We start from the raw sequence: 16,136 nt of genomic DNA on the forward strand, positions 1-16,136 counted from the left end.
AGATTGCATAGCATTAAAAAAAAGGAAGTATGCCAGAGCTAAGGTGAGTGGGAGGACAGATGATTGGGAAATTTTTAAGGAACAACAGAACTTAACTAAAAAGGCAATACGGGGAGAAAAAATGAGGTACGAACCCAAGCTAGCCAGGAATATAAAGGAGGATAGCAAAAGCTCTTTTAGGTATGTGAAGAGAAAGAAGATAGTTAAGAACAATGTTAGGCCCTTGAAGAATGAATTGGGTGAAATTGTTATGGGAAACAGAGAAATGGCAGAAGAATTTAATAAGTACTTTAGATCTGTCTTCACTAGGGAAGACACAAGCAATCTCCCAGATGTATGGATGGGCCAAGGACATAGGGTAACAGAGGAAATGAAACAGATTGACATTCGGAAGGAAACGGTGATGAGAAGACTGATGGGACTGAAGGCTGACAAATCCCCAGGTCCAAATGGTCTGCATCCTAGGGTACTAAAGGAGGTGGCTCTGGAAATTGCAGATGCATTGGTAATCATTTTCCAATGTTCCTTAGATTCAGGATCAGTTCCTGAGGATTGGAGAGTGGTTAATGTTATCCCACTTTTTAAGAAAGGAGGGAGGGAGAAAACAGAGAACTATCGTCCTGTCAGCCTAACATCAGTAGTGGGGAAGATGCTAGAGTCCATTATTAAAGATGAAATAGTGGCATATCTAGATAGCAGTGATAGGATTGGGCCGAGTCAGCATGGATTTACCAAGGGCAAATCACGCTTGATTAATCTATTGGAGTTTTTCGAGGATGTAACCAGGAAGTTAGACAAGAGAGATCCAGTGGATGTAGTGTACCTCGATTTTCAGAAGGCATTTGATAAGGTCCCACGTAGGAGATTGGTGGGTAAAATCAGAGCTCATGGCATTGGGGGGAAGATATTGACATGGATAGAAAACTGGTTGGCAGATAGAAAGCAAAGGGTAGCGGTGAATGGGTGTTTCTTGGAATGGCAGGTGGTGACTAGTGGGGTGCCACAGGGCTCGGTATTGGGACCACAGCTGTTTACGATTTACATCAACGATTTAGATGAAGGCATTGAGAATAACATCAGCAAGTTTGCTGATGATACTAAGCTGGGTGGCAGTGTGACATGTGATAAAGATGTTAGGAGAATTCAGGGTGACTTGGATAGGCTGGGTGAGTGGGCAGGTACTTGGCAGATGACGTTTAATGTGAATAAGTGTGAGGTTATCCACTTTGGGAGTAAGAACAGGAAGGCAGATTATTATCTGAATGGTGTAGAGTTAGGTAAGGGAGAAATACAAAGAGATCTAGGAGTCCTTGTTCATCAGTCACTGAAGGTGAATGAGCAAGTGCAGCAGGCAGTGAAGAAGGCTAATGGAATGTTGGCCTTTATTACAAAGGGAATTGAGTACAAGAGCAAGGAAATCCTTTTGCATTTGTACAGGGCCCTAGTGAGACCATACCTGGAGTATTGTGTACAGTTTTGGTCTCCAGGGTTAAGGAAGGACATCCTGGCTGCAGAGGAAGTGCAGCGTAGATTCACAAGGTTAATTCCTGGGATGTCCAGACTGTCTTACGCAGAGAGGTTAGAGAGACTGGGCTTGTACACGCTGGAATTAAGGAGATTGAGAGGGGATCTGATTGCAACATATAAGATTATTAAGGGATTGGACAAGATAGAGGCAGGAAATATGTTCCAGATGCTGGGAGAGTCCAGTACCAGAGGGCATGGTTTGAGAATAAGGGGTAGATCATTTAGGACAGAGTTAAGGAAAAACTTCTTCTCCCAGAGAGTTGTGGGGTCTGGAATGCACTGCTTCGGAAGGCAGTGGAGGCCAATTCTCTGGGTGCTTTCAAGAAGGAGCTAGATAGGTATCTTATGGATAGGGGAATCAAGGGATATGGGGACAAGGCAGGAACCGGGTATTGATAGTAGGTGATCAGCCATGATCTCAGAATGGTGGTACAGGCTCGAAGGGCCAAATGGTCTACTTCTGCACCTATTGTCTATTGCCTATGCCAACCAGCTGGTGGGTGACATTTTAGACAATAGACAATAGGTGCAGGAGTAGGCCATTCACTGTGATCATGGGTGATCATCCACAATCAGTACCCCGTTCCTGCCTTCTCCCCATATCCCTTGACTCCACTATCTTTAAGAGCTCTATCTAACTCTTTCTTGAAAGCATCCAGAGAATTGGCATCCACTGCCTTCTGAGGCAGAGCATTTCACAGATCCACAACTCTCTGCATGAAAAAGATTTTCCTCAACTCCGTTCTAAATGGCTTACCCCTTATTCTTAAACTGTGGCCTCTGTTTCTGGACTCCCCCAACATCGGGAACATGTTTCCTGTCTCTAGCAACTCCAATCCCTTAATAATCTTATATGTTTCAATCAGATCCCCTCTCATCCTTCTAAATTCCAGTGTATACAAGCCCAATCGCTCCAATCTTTCAACATATGACAGTCCAGCCATTCCATTTTCAATCTCTTATTGCTACCTCTCCCTTTCAAAGCATGCATGAAAGGCATTGAGCTCATCTGGGAGTGAAGCATCACTGCAATTCATGATGTTGGGTTTCACCTTGTAGGAAGTAATGGCCTGCAAAACCCTGCCAGAAATGATGTGAATGGATTCCTCCTCCAACTTCATTCAGAATTGTTCCTTTGCTCTTGAGATAGCCCTCCATAAGTCACATCTGGTTTTCTTGTATAGTCCTGGGTCACCAGACTTGGGTGCCACAGACCTAAGCCCCAGCAGACTAAAAACCTCCTGGTTCATCCGTGGCTTTTAATTTGGGTATGTACCAAAATAAAATACAGTGAAAAGTTTGTCTTTCATACTGTTCATACAGATCAAATCATTGCACGGCGCACTGAGCTAGTACAAGGGGCCTTACACCTGATGTCCATGGCATCTAGCTGTATGTGTTTATACATACAGTGTGGCACATGGCCAAGTGGATAAGGCGTCTGTCTAGTGATCTGAAGGTCACTAGTTCGAGCCTTAGCTGAGGCAGCGTGTTGTGCTCTTGAGCAAGGCAGTTAACCACACATTGCTCTGTGATGGCATAATGCCCTTCCCTTGGACAACATTGGTGGCATGGAGAGGGGAGACTTGCAGCTTGGGCAACTGCAGTTCTTCCTGCAACCTTGCCCAGGCCTCAGTCATCATCGAAAATCGATGGACAGCGGAAGAAGTAGAAGCTTATACACTAAGAAGACATAATAAATTGATGAGAAGACTTTCCATTCGTAAATCAGAGAAGCCTAGCAACAATCTTGTGAGAAGAGTGATACCTGCATCAGCTCACTATGAAGCTTGTGCTGACACAATTTTAACAAGAAGAATGCAAAACAACCATGGTCCATGGTTGTGAAGTAGATTACAAGGGTCCCAGCAGTCTCTGTAACATGGGAATCAGGTTCAAAAAGATGGTGTTCACTGGGTCCGACACTGCAGTCACTAAATTAACAAAGGAAGATTTAGTGTCCTTATATGTAATATTATCTTTGATAACAATGAGATCTAATGGGGAATACAAAATGGTGAAGGGACAGGATCTGAATCACCAGCTGTTTCTCTTTTCACAGATGCTGCCTGACCCGATGATTGTTTCCACCGTTTTTAACCTCCAATCTCTCCCTGCTATGGCCTGAGGATCTCACCTGCTCTGTTCCGGTGTCTAATAACATCAGCGTGAGCTGCCTCAATGACTATCAACTGGGTGTTTGAGAGATTGGCTATGGCTAGAATTAATTCCTGACCGAGCAAGGACCTGGGTCCTCTGCAATTCACCTACTGCCATAACAGGTCTACAGCAGAATCAATCTCACGGCCTCTCCACTCTCCTTTGAAGCACCAAAACTACAAAGGAATACTTGTATATATCAGGCTGCTGTTTGTCATTCAATACCATCATCCCTCCAGCATTAGTCACCAAGCTTCCAAACTTGGGCCTCTGTCACTAGCTCTACACTCGATCATGACTTCATCATCTGGAGACCAGTCAGTACAGATCAGTAATAACATTTACTCCTCACTGACACTCAACACAAGTACACCTCAAAGATGTGTGCTTAACCCACTGCTCTATTCTCTCTACACCCATGACTGTGTGGCTAAGTACAGCTCAAGTACTATGTATAAATTCATGAATGATATCACCGTCATTCATAAAATCTCAGATATCAATGTGAATATCCAAGTAATCTTCAAGGAGCGGTGCCTCAGAAAGGCGGTGTCCATTATTAAGGACTCCCACCACCCAGGACTTGCCCTCTTAGACCATAAGACTATAATATATAGCAGCAGAAGTAGACCATTCGGCCCATTGTGTCTGCTCAAGTACTTATATGTAATTTACCTTGCATAACAATGAGATCTGACAGGGAATACAAAACGGTGAGTCACCAGCTGTTTCTCTTTCCGCAGACGCTGGGCTGATCCAATTCTTCCAGTCATCCCCACTCCCCTGCTTTCACCCCATTCTGTCTTCTCCTTGTTACTGTCAGAAGCCTGGAGGCACACACTCAGCGATTCGGGAATAGCTTCTACCCCTCTGTGATCGGATTCCTAAATGGATACCACCTCACTTCATTTTTATTATTTCTGTTTTTGCACTATTTTTAATTTTACTACATATATAATTACTGTAATTCATTTACGGTACTTCTTTCTTTCTATATTATCATTTATTGTGTTGTATTGCTGTCGCTACATTAACAAGTTTCACGATATATGCCAATGATATTTACCTGATTCTGATTCTGAGTTGTGAAGAAGTCCCACTCTACTCTCTTATCAGATTCCTTCTTCCCCAGCCCTTTGCCTTTTCCACCTATCACCTCCCATCTTCTTACTTCCCCCACCCACCTGGCTTCACCTGTCACCTTCCAACATGTCCTCTTTCCCCTCCCTCACCTTCTTATTCTGCCATCTTCCCCCTTCTTTTCCAGTCCTGATGAAGGGTCTCAGCCCGCAATGCCAACTGTTCATTCATTTCCGTAGGTGCTGCCTGTCCTGCTGAGTTCCTCCAGCATTTTGTGTGTGTTGCTCAGGATTTCTAGCATCTGCAGAGTCTCTTGTGTTTGTGAGATAGATCTGTCAGTAAATTGGTGTTGCAACAATAACCTAGTACTCAACATCAGCAAGACCAAGGAATTGACTGTGGAGTTCTGGAAGGGGAAGTCTATGGGACTCACTAAAGCCCTCATTGAGGGTTCAGTGATGGGAAAGATGAGCAGCTTTAACTTCCTGAGTGTAAACAAATCTGAGGATCTATCCTGGGCCCAACATGTTGATGCAAACATTAAGAAGGCACACCGGTGGCTCTACTGTGTTCGGAGTTTGAAGAGATTAAGGACCTAAACCATTGTGTACGTGTCCTTTTCTCATTACTGTCGTCACGGAGGAAGTACAAGATCCTGTAGACACACATTCAACAATTCAGGAATAGCTTCTTCCTCTCCATCATCAGATTTCTGAAGGTCTATGAATCAGTGAACACTACCTCACTACCAAACTATTTTTTTTCACTGCTGTATTTATTTATGGTAACATTATGTCTTTACACTGTACTACTGTTGCAAAAAAAACAACAAATTTCATATAAGACAGAGATAATAAAATGTGATCCAATTCTGATTCTGCTTTTAAGACAAGGTATCAATTTTTTCTTTACTTTGGAAAACTAAGGGACTTTAGGCAAGGATTTAGAACACCTTGTTTCATACATGGTGTGGAGGTGTTTTATTTTCGGACCACTGGTATCTTACAATTCGACGAACAAGAGAAAAACTGCGGAAACAGTCAACAGCGCGATTCAAGAGAAGAAATTAATCCTCTTAACTAAAAATTGAGAATATCTCTGACCAAGTTACTCACCTCAAAAGACATTGTTTTGCAGAGATGGTTAAGAGAATAAAAGACTGCTTCAAGTTCCCTGCTTTAGAGGTAACGGAAAGCTGCAACTTGAGACTTAGAAAAATAGAGGAGGCTAAGGGGAGAGCCGATAGATATTTATAACATTTTGAGAGGCATTGGTAGATAGATATCCACTAACTTTTTTTCTAAGGTCAAAATGTTTAGTAGTACAGAGTTTGCATTTAAGATGAGAGGGCGATAGTTCAAAGAAGACGTGCAGGGCCAGCTTGCAATGTGAGCGCACTGCCAGGTGTGGTAGTGGATGCAAAAGCCAAGATGAGGTTTTTTGATGGGTACTTGATTATGCTGAGAATGGAGGGACATGGACCATGTGCAGGCAGAAGGGATTAGTTTAATTAGGCAACATTAGCTTAATTGGTTTGGCACAATATTGTGGCCTGGGCGGTACTATGCTCTATGTACAACCACATGCCATCCTATTCTTTGATGTAGAGTGAATAAAACTGATAGCCAAGACAGATGATACAGGAACAATGAAAGTGGTCTGGTTTGGTTGGAGATCGTGTGTTACTGATGAGTCAAAGGACCTCTTCTCATTACAGCCATCAACGAGGAGCCACAAGAGTCTGAAAGGGAACTCCTAATATTTTAGCAACAGCTTCCTCCCCTCTACCATCAGATTTCTGAATGCTACCTCACCATTTTCTCTTTTTACACTGTTTATTTATTTTATATATTGCATCTTCTTTCTGTAATTTATAATGATTTTATGTATTGCCTTGTACTGTTGCTGCAAAACAACAGGTTTCATGACATATGTCCGTGATAATAAACCTGATTCTGAATCCGACTGTGTATCGAAAGTGCAGAACAACACCCATGAAAATTCCAGTGTGTGTGCGTGTGCGTGTGCGTCTGTACCCCCTTAACTCCTGGTGGAGTCGTCGGGGCGCCGTCATGACAAGCTGTTTGTACCGATCTTTTTGGTGATTGCTCATCATGCTCATCTTGGGCATCTGGAACCTGGCGGAGCCCATCCCGCTCCAGGTTTTTTTTTTACGAGGTCGAGTTGCTAGCTCGACACTCAACCCAGGCATGGATGGAGAGCGTGCAAGGGAGCCGGCCGGATTCAAACTATTGCAAGTGTGGATATGTCTAAAGAAACTGTGTCTTATTGTGCCTATAAATTTCTCCAAAAGGCAACATCAATGTTTCCTATCCCTTATTGATAGTAATTTGAAGTGGCTGAAAGTTAAGCCTAGTGAATTTTTGTGTGTCACAGTCCAACAGAGGAAATGGTTGTTGACAACAGACCACAGCTTTGCACATTGTAATTTTAAAATTTTGTGAAGGGGAATGGTATCAAACATAAGTACCTTATTATCTCGCGATTATCAGCACCCTATAAAGCGGCTGAATGATCTGTCAAAATAATCAAAGATGCTTTACTGAATCAAGTACTACCAGGGTTCTCTTTTCAGCATGAAATATCATTTGGCAAATTTCCATAAAATATAAAACTACTCCACATGGCACGAGTTACATGCCAGCAGTAGTTCCCCTGAAAAGATGATAGCAAAGGAGTTTGAGCTTCATTCAACAAATGTTACTGACAGAATGGAACAGAAATAAAATGATCAGAAACAATATTTCCAGTCAGATTCCAAAGAGAGAAACTTTTGAATCACCTCTATTAAAATGGATGAAGATAATGATAGTTATTGGTTGTGATTACAGACATAATCGGACATTTGAATGTGGATTATGGGGTTCCAATGAGGGACATGTGTAATTAAGTCAATGGTCCACACCCCAAAGACCTGCTAATCGGTAGGATCATTGGCTACTGTAAGTTACCCCTTATTGAGGTTAGTGCTAGAAGAAACATGGCAAATTTACAGGCATACGAGTAAGAAAAGATTACAGGAAAATAAATGAGAAAAATAGGATGGATTTGGATTGCTCTGAGAGCCAGTAAGGACTCAAAGGTCCAAATCACTTTTAGCTGTGTCATAAAAAATATGAAATAATAATCTGAAATATTAATATTGTAATTGCTTTTGAAAGGCACATAGACTTAACTAGTTTACTGAAACTAGTTTTTCTCCCAGGATAGCAGTGTACACTAATGTACCGAATGTCCATATGAATATACAATACTCAAACTGGATGATGGAGTCATGTAAAATACTGTTGTAACAATCAGTCTAGAATAGGAAGGTGTAATATCCGTTACTTAGTTGGGTTCATCTGTGTTTGCAAACCATCATCGTACTTTGATATCTTTGTATCCCGTTCTACGTATTCACATTACATAGGGAAGGCACAACATTATTTGAATCATTTATCATCAGTGACAGACTCTATTAATAAAAACTTGCCAAATCTACCTCTTAGCCAGCCTTTACACTCCCTTCCTCTGTAATCTCCTCCAACCTAGCAAGCATCTGAAATCTTGCTCTCAGCAAATTCTGATCTCTTCTATTTCTTTGACATCACTTCCACTACTAATGACAGCCATGTCTTCATCAACCTAGGCCTTAAGCTTCAGAATCCATACTCGAGATCACTCAGTCTCTTTAAAAAGCTTCCTGTTTACCTCTTAAATTTTGGTCCCCTCTCCTAATATTTGAAAGCAATCATGTGAAGCTTATGGAGACCGCTTAGCACATAAAACATGATCTGCAAAGGGCAACTTGTCACAGCTTTTGTATTTTCCATGGGTTGTGAGTATCACTGACATTAATTGCCCACTTGAATTGCATTAGAGAAGGTGTTTGTGGGCCATATTCAATCAACACTGAAGTTAACAAGAACAAACTATGCGATCTTACATTTGCTCCTTGTATAAATTTATGTTGTTATTTTAATTACTGAACAGTAAACATAATTGAGGAAGTAATACCATTTTTCATTTGGATGTGTCAAAACACGAAACAGTCACATTCTAATACTTCAATTCTCAAAATATTGTTAACCCTATGACCACCACCTCAGAGTAGGGCAGAGAAGGGACCACACTATACCACCTGCCGCAACACAGAAAATGCTAGAGGAACTCAGCATGTCAGGCAGATTCTATGGAGGAAAGTGGACAGTTGACGTTTCAGATCAACACTTAATCTGGATTGAAAGATTGGGGGGGTGGGGGGGTAGGGTACCTAGTATGAAAAAGAAGGGTGGAGCATGAGCTGGCAGGAGGATCCAGGTGAGGGGGAAGGGCTGCAGTGATAAACTGATGGGGGTGGGGGAGATGAGGAAAACCACCTGCAGATCCCCTTCAAGTCACACACCATTTTGCCTTTAAAATATATCACCACAGTTAATGCAAGGCTTTAGATAAAGGCCGCCATTTTCAGCCCCCAATATTACTCTGACCTTATCTGAAAGTTTAGATTTTAGCCTCCACTAGCCATCAGACAAGTAAACGTGCTTCCATCTTAAATTATATAAAGTCAATTGCGTAATGTTGTGGAAATTCTGAATGTTTGTTTTATAAGGGGATCATACAGATTTATAAGCATACTATCCGAGCTAAGTATCTGTATCCAATGGGAAATACTTAAGAGGATGGAGATTGGATCTGTAGAAGAAAATAAATATAAAGATGATTTAATGGAAAGTTTTAAGACTGTAAGAGAATTTGGAAGAGGTATTGACAGGTTAACCACTGAATGGTTTTTGTGAAGTGCAAATTGGCTGCCACGTTTCCTGCAGTGACAAAATTTCAGAGGTTACTTCATTGGCTGTGAAATACTTTAAGATGTGAGGTTGTGAAAGCTACTTTTTAAGTGCAAGTTATTTCACTTTCATTGGCAACATCAGTCACCCTGAACTAGAGGTGCTGAAACTAATTGCACTTCCCTATGTTGTATTGGTGAGAAGGACAAGCTTTGAAAAAAGAGAAGAATAATATTTTATTAAATTATTTTAGTTAACCAACATTAAATGAGGTGATTATTTAGGCAACCATTGGTTAAGTTCTGACCTAATGACTAAGACTGGGCTGCCACACCAATGGTATTTAAATATCGCTTCAGTGATGGTAGTTGCTGGCCTGTCTGACCATGACAGAACACCTGTGTGGGAGAGTTTTTAAAGTGGAAAAGCTTCTCCATTGGGGCAGGTCCACTTTCTCGAATCTCAGAAGTCTGGATCCGGTGGTACGCACAAATGTCACAAACTGCTTCCTTGTTTGCTTCTCACATTGTTAAATATCCCAAGTGACTTCATAAGAGTGATCATTAAATAAAACCTGAGAACAATCTACAATAAAGTGCCATCTCAAAGAGGATGAGAGGAAGGGGCCAGCTGATAACAGCAAGGTTCAGGGATGGAATTGCAGAGTTTAGAATCTGGGCTGCGGCAGTCAGTCACCACGGTGGAGAAATTAAGGTGTGCAGGAGGCTGCAATCGAAGAACATTCATCTCAGCTGGTCTAGAAAGGCTGAAGATTAGGGAGTTGAAGGGCAACGGACTGGTATTGACCAATTTCATCATGGTTGCAAAATGCAGGAGGAACTTAGCAGATCAGGCAGCACCTCTGGAGAGGAATAACAGTCGACGTTTCAGGCCGAGACCCTTCATCAGCACTTGAAAGATAAAGGGAAGATGTCAGGAATAAGAAAGCGGGTGGAGAGGAAAGAGTAAAAGTTGGCAAGTGCTAGATGAAACCAGATGAGGGGGAAGCCGGGTGGGTGGTAGACCGGGTGTGAAGTGAGATTCTGGGAGGAGATATGTGGAAGAGGTAGTAATCTGATAGACTTCCTAAATATAGTCCGCATCTTACACTGTCCTGACTATTAGGTCTGTGCATCTGCATTTTGTATTCAGACTGTAACCAAGCAACTATATCAACTTCCAGAGTTAAGCATATTGAGATTGCTTAAAATTACATAAGACTGCCTAATGAGAGAGATTTTGTTTTGAACACAAAAAGATTCATGAGCCCATGTTTCAGTTATATGTTATATTGGGAACTGAATTTTATATTGTGAGTTGCTTTTGTTTTTGCTTGACTTGTTTTCCCATTGTTTAAACTCTGAAAATTGAGGAGCATTGCAAGAATTCTAAATGAATCTCCTGCTGATATAAACCTGAATAGTTGCATATTCTTTGATTGTGTAGCCCTTCAGATGGTGAATGGAAAGAAAATTTTTTTATTCACTCTCTACTCTTCCAGTAATTTCCTTTCTTTTAATGTGACAAAAAATGACAAAATTCAACTGGTCCAGCAACAGATTTTTCATGATCCATAAGCTGAGTTATAACCTCCTTGCCTAAAATTTCACGTGTACACTCCCTTATCCCAGTAAATCTCTTCTTTACAGCGTCTCCTTATGAGAAGAGAAAGCTAGATATGAGTTGGGAGAGAATGCAGTCCCATTATTCAAAGGTCTTGCTTCTCTGCATTTATTTAGCATTTTTAATATACAATGATACAAAGAAACTTTATGAAGCCATGAATAAAAATTGACTGAGTTTGAGATGTTAGGACAATTGACAAAATGTTTGGTCAGTGAGATAGTTTTTAATGAGTGCTCGTAAAGAAGAAATGCTAAGTGATTTGGGGAGAGAATTTCAGAGTTTAGGCCCTTAGCAATGAAAGAACAGACCCACTCAGTATGATCAATAGGACAGAATGTGAGGAACAAAGAAATTTTGGAGGACTGTAGGGCAGAGAAAAAAAAAGATCACAGCAATAGGGGAAGGAAGGCCTTCAAGTTTGTGGATTTCAAACCAAATCTGTGCTTACCCAGAAACCAATTTGGATCAGAATGTTCAGGCTGTCATTTTGTAGGAAGTTACAGGAACATAGGGCCCCAGGCAGAGATAGTTGTATATTGATTATTGGACTCAACACTAGCAGCAGGTCCAAATACGTTATATAACAGAAAAATGACTATATTGGCAATTAGAAGTTATAAGTTAAGAATGCCCAGTAACTGGAACCAAAGCCTAACTTAGATAAGCTCTAGTTTTAAATCACACAACAAACACATAAATTAACTCCTCAATGTGAAATCCCAATTTATCTTTAGTTACTATCAAGTCAATATTAACACAGTCAAATCTCTTTCTCTGAAACTTTGCCATTACCCATCAACAGGGGAACTCATTACCTCTGGATCAAATAATTATGTAGGTTGACACAGTATTGAGAGAACACAACATGCCAAATTTTGGTTCAAGTCCAGTTTGTTCTTCGCTAATCCCAAACAAATCTCATAGCATTCTACTCAGCAAGGAATGCTCTACAAATATGTGAGCATATATTTGTCCATCAATTTCTAATCACGAACAGAGATTAGTTGATCACTGTCACTTTGTTTTTGTGATTATCTGTTGCAGCAATTGGCACTACAGTATTAAAAAGTACTTATAAAATTTTCTGGGGCATTCTGAAGTTGCAAAAAGTACAACGTAACTGGGAAAACTTCTTTTTTATTATGAAACCTGTAATAATGAACACACAAAGCTCTTTTAACATGTTTCAGGACAAGTGGGAAAATAAAAAAAAAGGAAATAGAAGAATTTTTTTGTAAGTAGAAGCATTTTGAAAGCAGGATGAATGAGCAAATGGCAGACATATCTTCGGAGCAGGTTTTAAGGACTGAACATGTAACCATCACTAGTAGTGAGTATAAAATGTTGGTAATGGATAACCCAGGTGTTTAAGGTACAAAAAAGAAATGCAGAACAGCACATCTGGAAAATTAGCTGACAAGAGGTCGGAATGAATTGATGGGAAATGGGAAGAAGAGGACAAGATAAGGTGACTGTGGCAACAAGGCTTCCTACAGAGTGAGATCTTCGATAGTAAGCTGATAGCATGGAAAGACAAAATGGAGATTGGGAGAAGCTTGAGTGGAATGTAAAAAGCACATATAATATAATTCTAACTAATTGCAAAATTATAATTTCAGCTGTTATTCATCTCAAAAACAAATTTCTAGGATTGTGAAAAATCAAGTAACAAATAAAAACCCACCCTGTCAACTGAGAAAACTATATAATTGTTAATGTCCACCAAAGCAATGAGATCAGGCAAATGTGATAGGCAAATAACAGATATATTCCTGATGAAGAAACCTTGATTGTTTATTCCACTTCCTAGATGATGCCTGACCTGCTGAATCCTCCAGCATTTTGTGTGTGTTTATATAGTGCTGGTACGTTAAAATTCTGCAAACGCTTTCAAGGAACTAAAATCAGCTTACTTCAATGTCACAAGTGGCTTGATTCAAGCAGAAGTATGCAATTTGTTTATGAGCGCACTTGAATGAAACAGCTTTCTTTGTCTACACTTTACAGATCAACATCTTTGATTTGATCTTAAAAAAGATTGCAAAAACCATTAGGAACATACAAAGGTCTGAGATGCAGAAGACACAGGTGATGAATGATTGTCATCAGCAGTACACATTCCACTATGTCAGACTGTGAAAGTTGAAAAAAGAAGTCAATAAATCTAATCATTTACACTGGAGCCAAGAGAGCTGCCACACTGTCATGACGCCACTGAATTGAAGAGTGGGAAGTAAGAGGGGAAAGAAGAGAGAATGGAAAAAAATCATTTTGGCTCACCAAGAGTACAATGTACTACAATAACAAGGATCACATGGTGCCATTTCTAAAGAGTGTGCAAATGCAGACACACTGAGAAAACTCTCCGTTTATCGGAGAAGAACAATAGTTTATTTTTGTAAACAAAATAGAAATAAGAAGGGAAAAAAAAGAAAAAACCTACCTATGAGCATTGGGAAAGAAAGCTAAAACAAGTTAAAAGAGCTATTCTAGTGGGAAAAAAAATCACCTCTGCATATGATAAGGTTTTTTTTCCTCAGATGTTAGTCAATCTGGTGTGATTTGTTGAATCTAATGCTAATAAAATGTCAGCACACAGACCTTTAAACCTAAAACATGTTTTTGTTGCAATAGAGTCCAGTTTGTGAAAAAATGTACAGAAATAACCTATATTCCTCACATTCACTTTACTGTGATATTTATGAATCCTCCCTTAAATGAACTTAAACTATTCCCTGAAATTTAAAGATTCACACAAAGAATGTTAGAAACACAATTCATGCTCAGGTTTCTACATTCTGAACTCTTCAATCCAGCACATCTTTAGAATTACAGGTAAATCTGATACTATCATCCTTTGAGTATTTAGGCTATCACAAAAAAAAATGACATCACCTGTGATTTTATTTTGCTTTTATTGATTAACCAGAAAATCTATTACAATATGCCAGTCTTTCCCAGGATATTGGTTTTGAATGCATGAACTAACTGGAAAATAAAACCACATACATATTCACAACAGAAATAAATATCACAACACCAAACTCTTCCACACATCTACACTACATTATAAAAGTTTCACTTCCAATTCACTCACTTTTCAGAGTCATGATATGCTGAACTTGCTTTTGGCTTTACTCTAAGACAATCCAAGAATCCAAGCCAGGAACAACATTTATTAAAAGAAAGAGAGGGTGCCACTGTAAGTAATTAATCTGTGCATTACAATCCCTTTCAGATGCTGGATCCCTTCTGAGAAAATGATAACACTATAATATTTGCTCCGTAGAAGCGAGGAATTACATATTTGGCAAGTACCTGTACTGATCTCTGCGTTGAGGAGTTTCTGTGTGTACCATTTTTCCCCTGTCCTTGTGGAGCTATCAAATAAACTCAGTTTCGTTCCAAGTCCATAGTAAATCATTCTGTCATAATTTAGGAGCATGTCCAGACAGGTTGCTTACTACAAGAACTGAGAGGATATGGAGCAGGAATAGATGGGACCTCAGTGTACTTGTACACAATTTACATGTGCATACTTGCAAACTAGCAAACAGGAGTAGGGTCATAGCCGATATTCCAACCCAACATTTTTGCAATGAACATTAGGAACATATCTACAAATGAGCTAGTTTATCACAAATCAGGGAATCAAAAATTAGCCTATTGAATGGATATCAATTAAAAAAAAAGCATTCAGCTTTTAATTTACACCAGATTTTCCAAATGTAATTTAAGCTAAAAGGCCCTTTGGCCTTTGTGAACATTCAACAAGTTATCTAAGTTTTGCTCCTCTGATCTACTTGTGATTGAAAGGACAGAAGTAGTTTAGACATGCATAGACACCCTCCTAAGAGCTGAAGTTAGCCAAATCCACTTATTATCGCAAAACCCAAGGATGGTGAGAACTTGAACACATTGCTTGTGGTAAATTATGAAGCAAAGTAAGAATTAAAGAAAATTAATTTGACAAAACTATTCAGACACACTGTAAATATGAAATAACTGTTTGATAGATCTTTGTACAAATTGTTGTAACTTTTACGGTTTCAAACAAATCAAATATTCCTTTCCCATACTCATAGCATGAGTATATTGGGTTTTTCATACAAATATCATTCAATAGTGCAGCAAATGAAATAATTTAGCCCTTAGTGAAGGACAACTCCACAAGGACCAGGTACCCATATCTTTGACAACTGATCATATTTTCTTCTGAGTCTGGAGACAGAGTGCTGAGTGGCGATTTCGCCATAAGCCATGTAAATAAGGGACACACGCCAAGCAGACAACCTTTTCTTTTGTGCAAATAAAGAAAAATGACTTTCAGAAAACGTTTCAGTTACTCTTTGTAGTTCAGAGATTCATTAGCCTTGTTGTCATTAATACTTCATGATACATTGAGTGTGAGCCATATGTGGCTAATTACATTACAGATTAATATACAAAAATAGTAAATAGTATCACATAATCTTAATATTTGTATTTGTGTCATGTGCACAATGGACTTCGTCCATTATTTGGAAAAATAATAGGATTTAATACTGCGTGTGTAACTAAGTCTTCCTTCATTCAACTTTGTCAGCATCATCCCAGTACAGTTAAAATACCAGTAGCTGCTGCAAAAATAATCTAGTAACCGTCTGAAAGCTCAAGACAGATGCTAATCTTTGGTAAAATAGAAAAGAGTTTCCTATTGCATCTCCAGTGCATAAATGGTGTCCCTATTGTCCGTTCATGGTAAGTTAGCATTTTTTATTCCATTCTAAAATAGATTACTGGACATCCAATCGAAGGAAACATTAACCATTTCCCTCTCCCCATAAGATATTGCCCTGTCTGTTGAATATTTACAGTATTTACAATAATATATATTTCAAGTTAGACTTAATGCCTAAATTGGCTTTAAAAGCCGGAAAATCACCTGAAAATGGCCACCATCAGGAA

This window comes from Hemitrygon akajei, chromosome 27, assembly GCF_048418815.1.
Source record: "Hemitrygon akajei chromosome 27, sHemAka1.3, whole genome shotgun sequence".
Classification (NCBI taxonomy): domain Eukaryota; kingdom Metazoa; phylum Chordata; class Chondrichthyes; order Myliobatiformes; family Dasyatidae; genus Hemitrygon; species Hemitrygon akajei.